The sequence below is a fragment of the Onychomys torridus genome, chromosome 3 (genome assembly GCF_903995425.1).
Source record: "Onychomys torridus chromosome 3, mOncTor1.1, whole genome shotgun sequence".
Lineage (NCBI taxonomy): Eukaryota > Metazoa > Chordata > Mammalia > Rodentia > Cricetidae > Onychomys > Onychomys torridus.
Window position 1 is genome coordinate 112,197,231 of NC_050445.1, and position 6,000 is coordinate 112,203,230.

A 6,000-nucleotide genomic window follows, 5' to 3' on the forward strand; every position below is an offset into this window, starting at 1 on the left:
TTAATCCCAGCACTTGTAGGCAGAGGCGGGCGGATCTCTGTGAGTTCGAGGCCAACCTGGTCTACAGAGCGAGATCCAGGACAGGCACCAAAGCTACACAGAGAAACCCTGTCTCGAAGAAGAAAAAAAAAGAAAGAAAAGAAAGAAAGAAAATGAAAAAGATAAAAAGCACTAAATAATTCTGGTTTAAAATAATAGCTGTTGCGTAGCCCAGTGTGGGGCCTGCAATGCCAGGAGAAGCACAAAGCAGTCCCATGAGAACAGACATGGGGAAGGGGAGCAGGCTAAGCCCAGAGCAGCCCGTGGAAAGCTCAGCTCGTGAGGCCCTGGCTCCCTGTGCGAGTCTCTTATCAGAAATTCTGAATTACTGAACTCCAACAGGTGGAGACAGATCATAGAGCCCTTGGTCAGCTGTTTTACTGGTTTGTGATTTGTGGCAGGCTGCCAAGTGTCTGCCTTGAAATTAAACAAATTGATACATATTTTCCAATTAATTGGATCTAGAAAATAAAGTCAATGGGTTGAAACAGTTTTTCTGTTAGTGGTTGACTTACAAGGAGTAATTTAATCAGGAAATAGTTTTGTTTTGTTTTGGTTTTTTGGTTTTTTGAGACAGGGTTTCTCTGTGTAGCTTTGCACCTTTCCTGGAACTCACTTGGTAGTCCAGGCTGGCCTTGAACTCACAGAGATCCGCCTGGCTCTGCCTCCTGAGTGCTGGGATTATAGGCGTGCGCCACCACCGCCCGGCCTAGGAAATAGTTTTTATTGTTGTGCCTGGTGTGAGGAATGCCTGTCATCCCAGTACTTCAGGGGTAGAGAGACAGCAGGATCAGAGGGTTCAGGTCTGTGTATGCTATAGGAAACCCTGTCTCAAAGGAAGCAAAACAGTGGTAAAAAACACTCATGAGTGTGTTTAGCTACAATAAATAGAAACAAAAATTTCCCAGAAATATAGAAGCTTTTGTTACGTGAATTTAGTTGAAAATGCTTTATAAAGGCCAGGTTCAGGTCCAGTGAAGGCAAGAGGAGCCCAAGTTCAAGAGAAAGATGGGACAGAGCAAGGGAGAAAGAAAGAGTAAAATGCTGAGGATACTGTACTGATAGGATGTTTGCCTAATAAATATAAAGCCCTAGGTTTGATTCCCCAGCACAGAAAACAGGAAATTTAGGACAACTTAGAAGTTATGTGAAACTAAGGTTCTTGGTTAGTAGCAAGATAGGTTCTGAAATTTCTTGCTAATGGTATAGGGTAAAGTGCTCAGTAGAATGCTCATGGACTTTTCACTAAGCATTTAATTTGAAATGCTGGGTGGACAGTCTGTATATAAGGTTATATGGGGATAATTATGCAAAAATAGTAAATTTCCACTGATGGTTCACTATACAATAGCACCTTATAGTTAGAAACTTACTAAATACCATTAGGCAAGTAATTACTGCCCTGTTTTAATAGGTGTGATGGTGGAGGTACAAGGTAGACATTTTCCATTGCCATGTGCACAGTTACAATCTTGGTCTGCTTTTGAGGTTCCGGACCCTCATCATAGAGGGAGGGGGCATTTGTGCTGCCTGGTAGGTAAGGTTCTTCCCTGCCTTTATTCAGTGCAGAGCCACAGTAGACCAGAGCAGTAGTGTGTGCGTGTGGTTTTACCACTGAATATGAAGCTCTTACTCTCCAGTGGGAGTCTACCTCTGTTGTTGGAAACTCCTGCTTTTTACTGTACTTCTGCACATCAGAGTTACCTGTGATAGCTCACTGGCTGTGCACAAATCACTTTTTGGAGCTCCAGGGAGGAGTTACTTTATTCTTGTCTCCTTACATTTCTAGTGGTCTTTCAGCTCTCAGCAGCTCTCTGGATAGCCCACCCTTATTCTGTCTCTGACACATGCAACAGGACAGAAATGGCAGAGTAAAGATAAGACCACCTGGTCTGGTTTTCTGTGTATGAAGTTACTTCTTAGCAAAATGAAAACTCTTCTAGCATTTGCCTCCTGGAGGAGAAAAAGGAAGTAAATTCTGCTTGTAATTGGGAGTGAGCACCATTGTCCTAGAATGACAGGAGCAGTTAGGCCATGTCTACCTGAGGTAGAGGACAGCCTCTGTGGCCTCTTGCTCCCACCCCCATTCTTTTAGCAGCATTTCCCCTTTTGCTCTGGAAAACTGAGCTGTCCATCACTATTTCCCAACCCTCTTTTTCACAGGAACGAGCATCTGACTCTCACATTGGCCTAGAACCCTCACCTGGAAGGCAGGAGGTGAGGAACCTCAGTCTTGGAGTGGAAGCTGCAGATGTGGTTCCAGAACTGAGGTCACTTCTCTGCCCTCAAGGCTATAGGTGACAGTTGCACAGCATTGACTGTGGTTTCTATATAGATGTGACAAGAGACGTTTGTGACCAAAGATGCCTTTCACACTTAATTGTAGCTAATAAAATTCTCCTCTTCCTCCAGTTTAAATAGGTTTCTGTTGTCATGTATAAAGTTTAAAAAAAAAAAAAGACACATTCAATTTTGGGAAAAACCAATAAAATTATTGATTTCCCAGAATGTGCTTATATACACATGTAAAATATGCAGAGAAAGATCATGTGCACATACAGTTACATATAGCTATGGAGCCTGGCAAATTCCAAATCTGAAGGATGGAGTTGAACTGGAGACTCAGGGGAGAGCAGATGTTCAGATTTGAAGCCTGGCTGCTCCCAAGTCTTGCTTAGGGAGATAGGTCTTTTGTTCCAGCAGGGCCTTCAACTGATTGGAGGGAGTCTGCCCCCAGCTGTCTACTCTAAGTCCACTGAATGAAATGTTCATCTCATCCAAAGCATCCTTCCAGAATCATCTAGAATATTTGACTAAATAACTATATGACGGCCCAGCTAAGTTGATACATACAATCAACCATTTCAAGTCCACCCCTTGTCCATTTTTATGAATCTCTCTAAATCATAATCTTCAAATAGAGCCACAACAAGATCATACTTCCACCCAACTCTGTATGCACAGCTGAAACTCAAGCTCCAGAAGAGGGTGCCAAGTCCTTCCTTGATAGTTTGGAGCCTGAGTACTATAATGTTAACAAAGCTTTATACTAATGTAGACATACCTTATGTTACCTGTAGGAGATATGAGGGAAGAAAACTTACTTGAGTATAAACATATGCACATACACACCCACAAACATTTTATAAGGAAGAAGCATGACAGTTATGGTTCTCATCTAACTGGTCACATGCTTGTGGCTGGTATTTACTCCTATTACCCAGCTCATATTTCCTTTGCCTTCAGCAAACAACTCAGATGGGTGTGGTCTTGACCTGCTGAGGCAACCCCAACCTTCTTTCTTGTACTGTGCCCTATTAGCAGTCCTGTCTGGATTGCATTGTTGTAATTTCCCATTGACATTAATCATAGGGGATGGAAAATGAAAGAGATGTCCCCCTTCCGGATGCCTGCCTTCTTAGTTTTGTGAGATAATAGTTCAATTTCTGCATGATAGGATCTTTCATTGTGCCTGATACCATAACTCCCTTTGCCTTTTCTGCCTACTGATTTAGAGGCATGAGCAGCCCGGAGCAGCAGGTGGCAGTCACCTTCCGGGTCAATAGGATCACTGTTGTGTGTCCCCATACAAGTTTCCTAACTTTGGGACAAAGACCTCCAGATCAACAGAGCATAAGGAAGCAAAAGTTTGGCTTGTGCGTCACTGGTGATAATAGTTATTAATCATACCCAAACAGAGCCCCTTTTCTGGACCTCTGAGCCTTGGCTGAGGTAGAAAGTATCACATACTAGGTGCAGACAGCCCTCAAGGCCCCTTGCCGTGGCCTATCACTGAAAACACTGGAGGCCCAGCCCTATTGCTTTCTCCCAGGGTCTGTGGAAGAATCTACCAGCCAGCTGGGAATCTGATCTGAGGGATGATAGTAAAGGAATCGAAGCACAGCGTTCTTCAGTCCATTGACTTTACTCTTCCCAGTCAGTTCTGTCTACAGTTTCTTTTCTGTTCTCATACTTAGCTCCTCTCAGTCCCTCCTGCTGTTCTCTCATCTCTATCTAGTTCTTTCTATCTCCGTTCCTCTCTCTCTCTCTCTCTCTCTCTCTCTCTCTCTCTCTCTCTCTCTCTCTCTCTCTCTCTCTCTCTCTCTCTCTCTGTGTGTGTGTGTGTGTAGCCATTCATTAACAACTTGTTAGTAAAAACTACAAAGTAAACTCTCAGGGACAAGTATTCTGATAAGAGTCACACTTGGCAAAGACTTTGTCAGCTTCATTGGTGACTGACAACAGCTGTAGGTTGTAAGAAGTTCTGGCTATCTCTTAAAGGGATAGCTACAAGGGTTACAAGAGAAGAAACTAAACCAATGAGAGACTTAAGGAAAAGGCAAAGAATACGTGTGCTATATATTAATAATATCCAGACATGATTAGTCAGTTAACAGCCTTTTTCTGTTAATCACCTGAATCTCGGGACCTATACATAATTAGTCTACTAAGCCTAAAATCTTGATTTAAAAAAAAAAAAAAACTGGTGTAGAAATAAATACAAAGCATTAATTGTTTTTGGTTTTGGTTTGGTTTGGTTTGGTTTTTCGAGACAGGGTCTCTCTGTGTAGTTTTGGTGCCTGTCCTGGGTCTCGTTCTATAGACCTGGCTGGCCTCGAGCTCACAGAGATCCACCTGGCTGTGCCTCCCGAGTGCTGGGATTAAAGGTGCACCACCACCGCCCAGGTTGTTTCTTGAATCAGAGTGGGGCAAGTGCTGGTAGAAGAGGCTTAGGGCAGCATAGGAGCTCTTGATTTCTAGAAGGACTAAGATACACCAAGGCCAGACACCTGCACTACCACTTCTAGTTCAATATAATTCTGAGGAGTTTTGACCCAACAAGGCCAGGCACCTGCAATTCCACTGTGTGAAAGTTCTACAAGGACGCTTTGTCTGGCCAATATTTACCTTGTCAGTGGCTAAGGATGGAGAGCAAGACCTCAAAGTTCTACAGTCAGTATGGAAAAATAGACCTAGTATGAGGCATATTTTAGTATGTTTCTATTCATAAATCTGTACAGTTAAATAAGAAATCATCTTCTAGACTATCCACAATTATGTGTGCCCATAAGATTGAAATGCAGTCATGAGATTACATGTACACATAATGTGGAGAAGCATGGTAGATGGGGAGATACCATAGCTATTATTGCACCAGAAGTTTATAACAAGAAACAGTCAATTCAGGGCTGGAGAGATGGCTCAGAGCTTAAGAGCACTGACTGCTCTTCCGGAGGTCCTGAGTTCAATTCCCAGTAACCACATGGTGGCTCACAACCATCTGTAATGAGATCTGACTCTCTCTTCTGTATACATAAAAAAAAATAAATAAATAAATCTTAAAAAAAAAAAACCCAGTCAATTCATTCAAAAGGTAGTAATTCCATAACGCCTTGTGTGATGGTTTCTTTCAACAGAATCCTTGATTCTGAAAGGTTGACCTGAGCACTAGTTGTCACCTGCTGTATACTCCCATGGTCTTTTGTTACCAGCAGCTCTCAATAGCCTATCAGAGAATTTCCTCTGATTCTGTAAGTAGTCTTCAAAAGTGATTTCACCATTCTGCGAAGCCAGCTGCTTCACGTGGGAACATGGCTCAGTGAAGTGAATGAGCCAGGCCCTCGCTGCCCTTCAATTGAGAAGAGTTCCCTGATCAAAGTGCTGCTGTGTGTGGATATGGTGGTTGTCAACCTGTAGGTGGGAGTTTTACAGGAAGTGTGGTATGTGAAGAAGGCAAGTCATTATCTGGAGTGTTGACTCCAGTACTAAATCACCATGACTTTGACGATGAAAGGACCAGTGCCATCTTAAAGGCTCAGTGGGCACCCGGAAGTGTTTGCAGTCAGGTCAGCCAGGAAGGGGGGCAGTCTGTGTTTCTGAGCCCATGGTAGTCCCTGCCCATGCCACAGTCATTTTGTGCATGAGCCCATCTGGGAATGACAGAGTGTTTGGGAAAGAGGC